Source organism: Pseudorasbora parva, chromosome 5 (genome assembly GCF_024679245.1).
Source record: "Pseudorasbora parva isolate DD20220531a chromosome 5, ASM2467924v1, whole genome shotgun sequence".
NCBI classification, from domain to species: domain Eukaryota; kingdom Metazoa; phylum Chordata; class Actinopteri; order Cypriniformes; family Gobionidae; genus Pseudorasbora; species Pseudorasbora parva.
Genome location: NC_090176.1, coordinates 29,329,072 through 29,343,165, shown reverse-complemented (window position 1 = coordinate 29,343,165; position 14,094 = coordinate 29,329,072). Strand labels below are relative to the sequence as shown.

At 39.5% G+C, this 14,094-nt stretch overlaps 1 long non-coding RNA gene across 2 annotated transcripts; it reads left to right on the top strand.

Moving 5' to 3' along the window:
- The first annotated feature begins 406 nt into the window (after positions 1-406).
- LOC137076073 (uncharacterized) lies at positions 407-7,101 on the top strand. 2 transcript variants are annotated; one of them, XR_010905174.1, is made up of 4 exons: positions 407-442; positions 997-1,035; positions 1,470-1,545; positions 6,549-7,101. It is a non-coding gene; the product is annotated as an uncharacterized lncRNA (long non-coding RNA). The 2 variants fall into 2 exon arrangements; XR_010905175.1 differs by having other exon boundaries at positions 997-1,054.
- The last annotated feature ends 6,993 nt before the right edge of the window (positions 7,102-14,094 follow it).

Sequence of the window (14,094 nt, the reverse complement as noted above, 5' to 3'; positions counted from 1 at the left end):
TTTAAATAATTATAAGATTATTTAATAATATAATAATGTGTGTATGCACGTCATTTCGTGTTTGCGTAAAAGAGCTGGTAAATCGGGTAAATCAGTCTTTGAAGTTAACAGACTTCCATCACTACTGCAACTGATCACATCTTGTTCCGCTTGTCAAAAGTAAGCCTATGTCTGCTGCGTTTGGTGTTTTATTACGCATTTATTTTCATAATATCGTAAAATAAAATAATATAATAACACTTTCTTACTTTAAGTACGATGATATTTAAATGACAGTCATAAAGATTTTAAATATTCGAACCGAAGGAATTCCCGCCTTGGCGCAAGGATACATTCCCTTCTAAGCACACAGTGGGGCAATTGCGCGTGCGACTGGATTCACTTGACCTTCAGCTTTGCCGTGGCTCGTCAATCTTGGATGATGTGAGGCGCAAATAAACAGGTAAAGTGCATGTATTTTAATTTAAAAAAAAAAATGTTTTACCGCTTTGAATCGTGTTGACTGTGTTTATATTAAACTTGGGCTCAGCCCGTTAACGTAATGATTTAAATTCTTTATAATGTTTAAACTTTATAATGTTAAGGCTTCAGGTGATGGTACCGTGTAACGTTAGTTTTGTATATTAACTTACTTTATAGTTTTAGTTTTAGCTTTCTGTTGCATTTTGTTACCAAATGCTATTTTTCCGTCGTCTAAAAGCTCAAAAATGCCGTCGACGAAATAGGGCGATTTTTTATTTTATTTTCCCGTCGACGGCTGTTTGGCAATAAGTTTACCTCAGGTGAAAAACGGCATTTTTTGAGCTTAGACGACGCATACATCCGACTATATAGCGCAAGTAGTCAGTTTTAGACGTCGTCTAAGCTCAAAAATGCAGTTTTTCACCTAAGGGAAAAATTATTTGACAAAAAGCCGTCAACGGAAAAAATCTCGCTGTTTCGTCGACATGTCCCATACACTTAACGTTACACGCTTGTTTTTGTCTCTCCCTGCAGATAAGTTGAGAGCTGCCAGAGTCAAGATCAGGAAGAAAGGTGATCGTTGTTGCACCATGTAAATATGTTTGCAGATTACACTTGTAATAGTTGTAGTGTTTCAGTGAAAACTCTAAAAGGTTATGTAACGTTAACATCAAGCACTACACAGAAATGAGCCACATTACCTAACTTATATGCATGTTGCATGTCATGCTTCAGAAATTACAGCGCGTAGGCAGTCATCTTCATCAATAAGTCTCTGAAAAAATACTATGGCTGCATGGATCTGCTTGGTTACAAATATTCTTAAAATATCTTCCTTTGTGTTCAGGAATAATTAATGACTGAATTTTTGTATTAACTAACCCTTAATAAGAAAATAAGCAATCAATTAAGAAATCAATTTTTTGTTTATATGATTTTACCGGATGTGTATTACTCTTGCAAAATATATTACTCAACATGAGTCTTGTATTATGTGCTTTTTTAAGGTCAAAGTGATGTCTGATAGCCCTTCAAGCAACTCAAATGCAGCCTGTGGCATTCTTGATAGAATGTCCCTTTCTGGTGAGTACATGGTGTACTATATAGTGATTTTTGGGAAATTATGATGTCATAATACATTTATTGTATCCTCACATACACTCTCACGCGCATCCTCACATACACTCTCACGCGCATCCTCACACACACTCTCACGCGCATCCTCATATACACTCTCACGCGCATCCACACATAAACTCTCACTCGCATCCTCACATACACTCTAACGCGCATCCTCACATACACTCTCACGCGCATCCTCACATACACTCTCACGCGCATCCTCACATACACTCACACGCGCATCCTCACATACACACTCACACGCGCATCCTCACATACACACTCACACGCGCATCCTCACATACACACTCACACGCGCATCCTCACATACACACTCACACGCGCATCCTCACATACACACTCACACGCGCATCCTCACATACACACTCACACGCGCATCCTCACATACACACTCACACGCGCATCCTCACATACACACTCACACGCGCATCCTCACATACACACTCACGCGCATCCTCACATACACACTCACGCGCATCCTCACTTACACTCACACGCGCATCCTCACATACACACTCACGCGCATCCTCACATACACACTCACGCGCATCCTCACATACACACTCACGCGCATCCTCACATACACTCTCACGCGCATCCTCACATACACACTCAAACGCGCATCCTCACATACACACTCACGCGCATCCTCACATACACACTCACGCGCATCCTCACATACACACTCACGCGCATCCTCACATACACACTCACGCGCATCCTCACATACACACTCACGCGCATCCTCACTTACACTCACGCGCATCCTCACATACACTCACGCGCATCCTCACATACACTCACGCGCATCCTCACATACACTCACGCGCATCCTCACATACACTCACGCGCGCATCCTCACTTACACTCACGCGCATCCTCACTTAAACTCACGCGCATCCTCACATACACTCACGCGCATCCTCACATACACTCACCCGCATCCTCACATACACTCACGCGCGCATCCTCACATACACTCACGCGCGCATCCTCACTTAGACTCACGCGCGCATCCACACTTAGACTCTTGCATCCTCGCATACACTCTCACACGCATCCTCACTTAGACTCGCACATCCTCACTTAGACTCGCACGTCCTCACTTAGACTCAAGCGCGCATCCACACTTAGACTCTTGCATCCTCGCATACACTCTCACGCGCATCCTCACTTAGACTCGCACATCCTCACTTAGACTCACATGCATCCTCACTTACACTGACGCGCGGATCCTCACTTACACTCACGCGCATCCTCACATACACTCACACGCGCATCCTCACTCTCATACGCATCCTCACATACACTCACACGCGCATCCTCACTTACTCTCATACGGATCCTCACATACACTCACACGCGCATCCTCACTTACTCTCATACGCATCCTCACTTACTCTCACACGCATCCTCACTTACACTCATGCGCATCCTCACTTACTCACGCGCATGCTCACTTACACTCATGCGCATCCTCACTTACAGTCACACGCGCATCCTCACTTACACTCACATGCGCATCCTCACTTACACTCATGCGCATGCTCACTTACACTCATGCGCATCCTCACTTACACTCACATGCGCATCCTCACTTACACTCATGCGCATCCTCACTTACTCACGCGCATCCTCACTTACACTCACACGCATCCTCACTTACACTCATGCGCATCCTCACTTACTCACGCGCATCCTCACTTACACTCACACGCATCCTCACTTACACTCACACGCGCATCCTCACTTAGACTCGCGCATCCTCACTTACACTTACGCACATCCTCACTTACACTCATACGCATCCTTACTTACACTCACGCGCATCCTCACTTACACTCAAACGCATCCTCACTTACTCACGCGCGCATCCTCACTTACACTCACGCGCATCCTCACTTACTCACGCACATCCTCACTTACGCTCACGCGCATCCTCACTTACACTCATACGCATCCTCACTTACACTCACGCGCATCCTCACTTACACTCACGCGCATCCTCACTTACACTCACGCGCATCCTCACTTACACTCACGCGCATCCTCACTTACACTCACGCGCATCCTCACTTAGACTCACGCGCATCTTCACTTATGCTGCGTTCACACCGCACGCGAATGACGCAAATATATTGCGGTATTCGCGCGAAGATGGACGCGTGAACAATTTGAATCCATTCGCGCGTGAAATTCGCTTCATTCGCGTGTGACATTCACTACACAACAGACGTGAATTTGCGTCATGGGAGGGGGTTCTGCCAGGCAGCGGCAGTCGGCAGAAGGACTAGCCGAGTTAAGGCTGCTCTCAACGAGGTTGATGAGCGCTGAGCTCCGGTCATCGCCTGGGTCTCACACCTCCGAAAACACCAGATCAAATTTTCCAGATCAAAAAAGCTCTCTTAATAAATAAATCACATATTTGAGCTTTAAACAACTACATTCTCACCTGAACAACTATTAAAACTACATTTTGTGACACAATACAGCAGTATTTTTAAATTACTCTGGCCTCAGTGTTTCCCCAATGGGTTTCCCATCCGTCACTTCACCAAGTGACAGCAGTAAGCAGGCTCCTCATTGGTTAACGCGGCGCGAATATCCACCAAAGTTCAGATTTTTCAACTTGAGCGATTCGCGCGAATCACGCGTTCAAAACGCTCAATTCGCGTGATCATTGCCGCGTCATTCGCGCCGCAGAATGCCTATTCGCGTTGCTGCATTGACTTAACATGGAAATCACTCGTGCGAATTGCGTCATTCGCGTGCGGTGTGAACTAGGGATGTCAATTTTCACAAATTCCCATGATCGATCGTTGTTTAAATTAACGATCAATTAATCGATTAATCGTTAACCATAATACTGAAATATGCGTCTACAGCATGACAGTAAGCCTATGTGCAATGCTGCTCAAAACGCCATGTTCTTCACCAAATGAATGAGAAGGATTTTTTTTTATCTAAACAAAGGGCTATGGGATTGTAAAATTAGTCGATGTTATTTATAATTTAATTTAATTACTTATTTAATAACCGAATATAACATGTAATACAACACGAACGCCGCCTCAGATCTGTTATTCAGAATTTGTGGACGCACTTGCAAGAGCAACGTGCTGAAACGTCACCTAAACCCAGTTAATTCAAAACGATTTATTAAAATATTGTTTTCATTAATGTTATGTAATGTGACAGTCCCAATCAAAGTTATTATTAGTCGTGCGTTGCTGTTTGAACTGCGCGAGCTGAAGCCGATGCGCTGAATCAACACTGGTAAGCTACACTGAAACTTTGCTAGCACGTTAACTCAACAAAAAGCTTCCTATATGAGATTAATCAGATTTATATAAAGTTAACAAAATGTTACAAATTATATATCTTCACAAAATGATGCGAATGGACAAGTGAACTTGAATTGAGTTGCTGATATTCATATGCAGAATGGGAGACGCGTGGCGTTCACGCGCTCTAGGAACAACGCTCTGAACACGGCACCTAAACCCGATGACTTTACAACCATTTATTAAAATTGTGTTCTCATTTGTTATATAATATGACTGTCCCAATCATCGTTATTATGCATTGCTCTGTATGCGCTAAAGCCGAAGCACTGAATGAAAACCAGCCATCACTGACTGAAGCCATTTGTTAGTGCGTTTTATTTCGCTGAAAGAAACGCATCCTATATGATTGATCACATATATAACGTTACAAAATAAATGTAATATTACAAATTACTTCAGCACAATCTGATGCGAATGCACAAGTGAACTTGAACTAAGTTACATGCGTTAGTCAGAATGCGTGACTCATGTTGTGCATGCGCTCTTCCTGGATCAACGTAATGAAACACACGGCAAATAAACCCAAATACTTAACAATCACAATGTTTTATTACAATAGTGTTCTCATTAATGTTGTGTAATATGACAGTCCCAATCATAGTCATTATTAGCTGCTGTTGGAGCTGCACGCTGAAGCTGATCACCGCCACGCTTTTACTACCGCTCACCTCTAACGTAATTATTAACCAAATGCATCCTTATGAGATAAATCAGCTAAAGATAGGCCTGAACAAAATAAACACAATATTACAACTTACATTTGCGCAAAACAAAAGGCTGCGAATGCACATGCAAGCTTGCAGTCATGATGAAGGTGTAACTCCAGCTGTAAAATGGTTCCAAATAGAACTCGGGCGCGCTCGCATCATTTTTCCTCCCGTTTCCTCACGCACGCGCATGACCCTGCTTAATCGATGATCGATAAGTCTTATCGATCAAATGTCTTATCGACAATTAATCGATCATCGATTAATCGTTGACATCCCTAGTGTGAACGCAGCATTAAGGGGGTCGCGCCTTGTCTTTAAAATTCGAACACATTGTTTTCAATGAGTGTACGCACACCGGTGGCGTCATTCGGCCTTCTAAATCCTGCCGCGCCACAGAGCGCCATTTCAAGGCTTTATATTAAAAGTATATTATCGTTAAGGTATACTGATTTCAACCTTTGCTACAAGACAAATTTGTTTTACATTCTGAGTTCAACAGCTTGAATAAAGTCTAAACATATTTTGGGGAAATGTATAATAAACGTAGCCTTTTAAAATGTGCGCGTCTGGTGTGCGATACCTGAGACACTGCGCGGCGCGCCGCCGAGCTCCGCGTCCGGTGTGCGACCCCCTTTAGACTCACGCGCATCCTCACATACACTCACACGCGCATCCTCACTTAGACTCGCGCATCCTCACTTACACTCATACGCATCCTCACTTATACACGCGCATCCTCACACTCACGCGCATCCTCACACTCGCGCATCCTCACTTACACTCACACGCATCCTCACATACACTCACATGCGCATCCTCACTTAGACTCGCGCATCCTCACATACACTCAATGATTTATTACTGAGGTTTCTTTTCTCTCTCACAGATGCCTTTTCAAGATAAACCCTGAGACGGGATCAAAAGTCGAGATAGAAGAACACGTCAAGAAAGGAACTGGCAGTCAGTCTAAAGGTTCTTTCGTTGATGAGCAGAATTGTGGATTATGGATGGATGGAGTAAAAACTTTCGTAAGCGTGTCAAATCTCTCTTTATTACCATAGAGAAATTCTTGAGTGTTACAGACTTTTTCGTGATTTAATTATTTTATTTTCATGACTCATCTGTTGATGAGACAAATCCACTTTTTCGTCATATATGTGTATAACAAATTGCTATTGTACAATATCTTACATTGTTGCAGTTATTATTAAAAAAAATTGTATTGTTGTAGTTATGAACTAATTGTTATATTGTTAAAGTGTTGAAGTCATGAACTAATTTTATTATTGGTATGCTGCTTTGTTTTTTTTATATTTTTGCAGTTATGATATAACTTTGTATATATAATGTGGTCATTATGAACAAACTATATTGTGATCACATTACTATTTTAAAACAACCTTAAAGTTCAATTTTTTAAATAAAAACTACAAAAACAATCTTTTGCACTCTAGGGTGGTTATTTGAGTTGTAGTAATGTCCAATCTAATTGGTAATTTCATGGTTTTTACATAATTTTCCACAATTTGTAATCCTTATTTTTTTACATAATTTTCTTGTTTAAATATAGAAACTCATATAAATGACAGATAAAACCTGTATTTTGAACTATGGAAAATTACTGTAATTTTACGTGTTGGTTATTTTACAGTTTTTTTCTGGCGCCCCAGCTGCCGGAATATTTCCGTTTTTTTACGTGTTGGTTATTTTCTGTTATTTTACAGTTTTTTTCTGGCGCCCCAGCTGCCGGAATATTTCCGTTTTTTTACGGGTTGGTTATTTTCTGTTATTTTACAGTTTTTTTCTGGCGCCCCAGCTGCCGGAATATTTCCGTTTTTTTACGGGTTGGTTATTTTCTGTTATTTTACAGTTTTTTTTCTGGCGCCCCAGCTGCCGGAATATTTCCGTTTTTTTACGTGTTGGTTATTTTCTGTTATTTTACAGTTTTTTTCTGGCGCCCAGCTGCCGGAATATTTCTGTTTTTTTACGTGTTGGTTATTTTCTGTTATTTTACAGTTTTTTTCTGGCGCCCCAGCTGCCGGAATATTTCCGTTTTTTTACGTGTTGGTTATTTTCTGTTATTTTACAGTTTTTTTCTGGCGCCCCAGCTGCCGGAATATTTCCGTTTTTTTACAGGTATTTTTTTTACAGTGTGTATTTGTCATAATCAAAGTAAACCATGGTGAGCATGCAGTTGTTTATGCGTGTAGATCTCCTACTATATTGCATAACAGTATAACATAAAATATGTATGATCTTGATTAAACCTGCACATGTGTCGTCTTCAGCATCACGTTGTATGAGGACACAGGTTTGGTGTCACTGTGTATATATTTCTCATTACAAGCATCTAATTGGTCTTGCCTAAAAATCCCTAACCTTAACCTTGTCATTACGCATATTATCAGCTGTTTCAAGGAAAAGAAAAGGCATGTTGAATCCAGCTGTGAACTCCTCTCATTATCTGTGCTGAACTTGCAGTCCCAGTCTATCAATTCATGACACTGTCTCAGTCCATAACAAATGAGTTCTTTACACCACACAGCATGGGTATAATTAGTTTTGTCTTGATTGATTGAATGGTGCCGTACTACTACACTTGTTTTACAATAGCACAGCACTGTAATTCATTAAATTGTCAATACTTCGTATCTTTGATGTGGTAGACAAGCCTATTGTAAAATAAAATGGTAAGCTGCTAAATTGACCTATTATGAAATATAGAGTATTATATACACAAAGTCAATTAACCAAAAAGGTACGTAGTGCATGCTGACAGTTTAATTTAATGAAAGCAGTATACCTTAAAGTTGGTATGAAAAGGATGTTGTGCTAATCTTTTCTTCTCTATTGTGATGTACACCGATCGGGCAAAACATTACGACAAAACATTACGACAGATGAAGTGAGTAACACTGATTATCTCTTTATCACACCACCTGCTATTGAGTGTTATATATTAGGCAGCAAGTGAAAATTTTGTTCTCAAAGTTGATGGCAGGAAAAATGGGCAAGCGTAAGGATTTGAGCGAGTTTGATGAGGGCCAAATTGTGATGGATAGACAACTGAGCATCTCCAAAACTGCAGCTCTTGTGGGGTTTTCCCGTTCAGCAGTGGTCAGTATCTATCAAAATTGGTCCAAGGAAGGTACAGTGGTAAACTGACGGTCATGGGTGGCCAAGGTTCATTGATGCACGTGGGGAGGAAAGACTGGCCCGTGTGGTCAAATCAAACAGATGAGCAACTGTAGCTCAAATTGCTCAATAAGTTTATGCTGGTTTTGATAGAAAGGTGTCAGGCACTGTGTATCACAGCTTGTTGTGAGGCTGCATAGCCGCAGACCAGTCAGGGTGCCCATGCTGACCCCGGTCCATTGCTGAAAGCTCCAACTCCAGTGGACCTGCATGGGAGCACAAGAACTGGGCCTCAGTGCAATGGAAATGGAATTTTCTTTTACATCATGTGGATGGCTCGTGTGTGTGCGTTGGACAACTGTGGGAAGAAAGCAAGCCACACTGTAAAAAAATATTTAGAAAAAAAGTTACCTGGTTGCCTTAAAATTTTGAGTTCATTGAAATGAAAATTTTGAGTTAATACAATGAACATTTTTTGAGATTCGACAACCTTTATTAAAATATTATTAAAAGATTTTGTAAGCATATTGGGTAATTGTGTGTGTTTTATTTCTGATGACGCAGTGAAACATGCCAAATAGTGCTATTTTCATGATTTATCAAATTTTTGTATGTGGTTCAGACACAATGACATTTTGAGTTTCTATTTATTAAACAAATTTCCTTCATTGTATCAACTTACATTTTTTTATTTCAATAAACCCAAAATTTGAAGGCAACCAGGTTACTTACTTTTTTAAGTTAAACCAACAAAAACCAACACTTTTTTTTTTACAGTCCAGCAGAGGCAAAGTGCTTTGGGCAATGTTCTGCTGGGAAACTTTGGTTCCTGCCATCCATGTGGATGTTATTTTGACACTTACCAACTGTGTACATCCTTTCATGAAAACCAGTATTCCCTGGTGGCTGTGGACTCTTTCAGCAGGATAATGTGTCCTGCCACAAAGCACAAATGGTTCAGGGATTGTTTGAGGAGCACAAAAGCGAGTTTGAGGTGTTGCCTTGGCCTCCAAACTCCCCAGATCTCAATCCAATTGAGCATCTGTGGATGAATAAATCATTCCATGAAAAAGGACATTTTGATTTCATGCTGACTTTAATGGAGATCCTGACTACAGGCAGCATGATATCTCAGTTTTTTATATAACAGAAAGAGCAGTAGTCAGAAAATGTACCTTTAAGCTGTTATCTGCTCACTGATTATGTGATCATATTGCTCTGTCACTGTACTGTAATTGCCCGAACGTTGGAATTCAGCTTCATATGCTGATGCTCTTTAGGCCAAATGGGACTTTGATGCAAGCCGGACTAACCCTGAGCTGCTTTAAAACACCATGTTCTGCCCACCCACCATCTGTCCACAGTGAGTGCCCAGGCCTGGGCGAAAATGTGGAATTGATATGGAAAGTACATCTGAAGCAGTGGCCAGAGAGCTGGAATGCAGCCCCGTATGACCCTTTCAATAGTATTTATTTCTTCAAACACAGTCACACGAAATATATTCGATTATTGGTATACTATTATCTTTAGAGATGCAGTCTCGCCATTTAATACACTGTGATTCAAAATCATTGTAGATTGTCTGTGGGCATAATTACCACTCAATATTTCAAATCAATATAATTCTATGTTGTGTGGGCATGTAGGAATGAATGCAGCGTGATCTCATTTTTCATCCCTGTGTCCCTTCAGGTAACGGATAACATCCGTTTATAAAATTCATATAAATGGTCATATTGAATGATGACAGAATGAATTATTTGTTTTAACACTTTGATGACATTAAATTGCATTAGTTTTGTGTCTTGTAAATTATGAATATGGAATGCGTAAAAATTTATAATTATAATTATATCTGAGAGCAGCTAGATTATGTTTTGTAATGCAAACTTATTATGAGCTGTTCATGAATAAGTATTATATTTTACTTTCTCAAGCGCAAAGGAGTGTATAACATGACTAGACATTTGCTTCTAATTACATCAATTTTAAGAGGCCTCGCAGACACTAAATTAAAGCTCATCTGCATACAGGCCGTAACACGCACACAAGCTGCATTGTTGCTCATCTCCTAAATGAGAGAATGAACAGAAGAAGAGGCGTCAGGAATGAAATAATAAAAAATAACAAAAAACTGCCAGTGCCTTTATTTTCGTATCTCACATTTTGAAATGCGTGAGAAGAATTCTCGTCTTTATCATTAAAAATGCTATGATGTTTGTACCTGTATTTCCTTTTCTATATTAGTCCCAGCAGAAACCAGGAGAGGTCATTTCCACTGCCTGGTACAGTGTGTCAAACTCAGCAGAGGGGAAACATGATGTCTTCTCTTAAAATAATGTCTGTCATCAATGCTAAATTATTATTTGCACATCACTGTTTACAACGTGGTTTCAAATAACATGCAGATATTTTATGAGTCACTTCAGTCTCTTAGAGAGAGAACATAAACCTAAATATGAAATGTGTTTTATTTCCTGACAGAGGTAATGAGACTAGATCAGTACAGAAGTGTTTTATTGTTGTATTGGTGCCACAGAGAATTCAATCTCTTTTGTAAGATTGATTTGCACAGGAAAGACAGCAACCACATTTAGATATCATTCGAATACTCATATAGATGAAATTACAATACATTTAAGCATATTCAATAAGCAGATTTAAAGCACATTGAAATGCAGAAAGGGAACAGAAGGAACAAATCAATTATTTATAGCAAATAAAGAGATTCAAATTATACATACTGTTGGCTTATACATGCTATATATACAGTTGCTTTTTCTGCGAGTTGCATAGTTATGCCAGTAGGTGGCGACGATTGGCTTCCTTTACGATCCCACATGGAGGTTTTCTAGTCTGTGTTGCTATCTCTCCTGAAGCTATACACCAGAAAATCGAATTCTGGGGTAAGAAAGTAAAAAAAAAATAACAAGATAATATTTTGTTTAGTACTTCTATCGTTGTAGATAATGGTGTATGAGTTATGTCAGGTCAAACTGTAGTTTCTCTAGTAAATAATGGTGTATCAACCTCCTGTTAATTTCAAAGCACTATGCTAATACAGCTGGCTAAACAATGAGTGACAAGGTTGTAACGTATTTTGAAACAACCATCCACTTACATACAACTAAGAACATATTTATATTTTATATTTTAATAATTCTACAGAATGCCAATGTTTATTTTTACACACACACACATACACACACATGAATGTGCACGTACAGACATGCACAAACAAACGCACACGTGTGCATGACCAAACGAACACAATATGCACATACACTCCCATATTCACATATTTTATTGTTGCAGCCATTAATTAAAAATAAAACTGTTGTTGTGACATATCACTTGGCGTACCCTTAGCTTTTGTGCATTTTGTCTACCTGTTACAACTTACTGCAGTATGTGTTACAACCTACCCCAGTAGTGGGAGGGGGGTAGTTTTAGCGCTGTGGGATATAATATATATATATATATATAAAAGAGTTATTAATTGATCCCTGCGTGTTATAAACACATTGGTCCAAAAATGTGACTGACATTAAAGGGGTATGTTGCCTGATATAGTTATTGTCGTGGCTAAAAAAAACTTTACTCTGAGTGGTATAGGGGCTTTATGAACAACCGTTCCCTTACAAGCTGTGGCAATGCTGAGGGTCTGAAGCTAATGTTGTTGACGCTTGCAAGCCAAGAGCCAATCCATCAGGCAGAGGTTGGAGGAAAAAACAACGACGGTGAGGCACTTCATCGTTTTAAAAGGCTATTCATCACAGCAGTCCCTGCTGTCAGCTTCTGCTCCCAATATTTTCAGGGGAGGAATCAGGAACTAGCCAGACTCCTTCCTCAGTTTCTCCATGAAGAGAAACTGCACATCACAAGCTTGCCAGAACGCAAGGAAGCATCGCTGTCTCATGTGTGCTCTCGCACACTCAAAAGCACACACTCTCAGTAGTTGTTTTCCCATAAGCCCTAAGGGTGTGTGGGCCACACACATGTGTTTGAAAGAGGAGAGGAGATAAGCAGGGATCAAAGAGCCATTGCAAGCTCTAAAGCTTCACAGAGAAACTGAGCTGGCTACAGTTCCAAAACAGACAACAGATAGCTGCTTCTCTGAATACATGCAGATATTTTTTTTTTATAGCATCTACTTCTGGTTCTTTCTGTGCATTAATCTATTTAGTTGTATAATATTCAGTTTATTTTCAGTGCAGACCATTAATATGTTTTGATATTTTACATATTTATGCAGATTATCTGAACTGATTAGCAGAATTTACAAATGTATTCAAAGTAATTCACCTTTATTTTGATGTGTCATTCTCTGCAGTTTGCAGTAGAACTGTATAAGTTTACTTGTCTGTGTTTGTGTTTTCCATATGGTAGTGGTGGGGATTTTTTTAGAGACTCGCTTTGCAGGTTATATCATTACACCAGTAGGTGGCGACAAGTGCTCTTATTGTGGGTGAAGTTTTTTGTCTAATTAACTCTACCAATTTGTTCAAAGATTAATTTACAATTGTACTGTCTTTATGAACGAGTCATTGAATCATTCACTAAACCGACTTGTTTCAAAACAAAATCATTACGGAAATAATCAAACAGCACTAGGCAACTGTACATTTCTGTTTGGAACCATTTTCGTTTAGCAGAACAAAAACACAAAGTATCTGGAAATATCGCTTCTTAAATGTAAATGACTCCATTTTAACAAGTTTGTTTATTGTTGTATAAAAGCATTATCACACAATCGCACATGCGACCTCCTTACCTAAGAACTTAACGGATATTCCAACCTAATCTCATGAAAATTCGTACAAATTTGTACATCCTCACTCATACGAATTCGCATGATTTCTTACAAATGACCTAACCCAATCCCCACCCCTTATGCAGCGCTAATGGTCAGAGAAGTTAATGTTTTTGTTTTGTTTTTAAATGACCTTACATGTTGCATTACACTACCCCCTGCCTTTTGTGTGTGTTAAAACATGTTTTTGTGTATGATATTGCTTTATGAATTATGATATACAAACCTGATTCCAAAAAGTCGTGACTCTGTAAATTGTGAATAAAAACAGAATGCAATGATGTGGAAGTTTCAAATTTAAATATGTTATTCATAATACAACATAGATGAAAAATCAAATGTTTAAACAGAGAAAAATTATAATTTTAAGGGGAAAATAAGTTGTTTTTAAATTTCATGGCATCAACATATCTTTTATCGTTTTACGTTTATCACTGTATGACATCCCTTCTTTTTTATATAAGTCTGCAATCATCTGGGGACT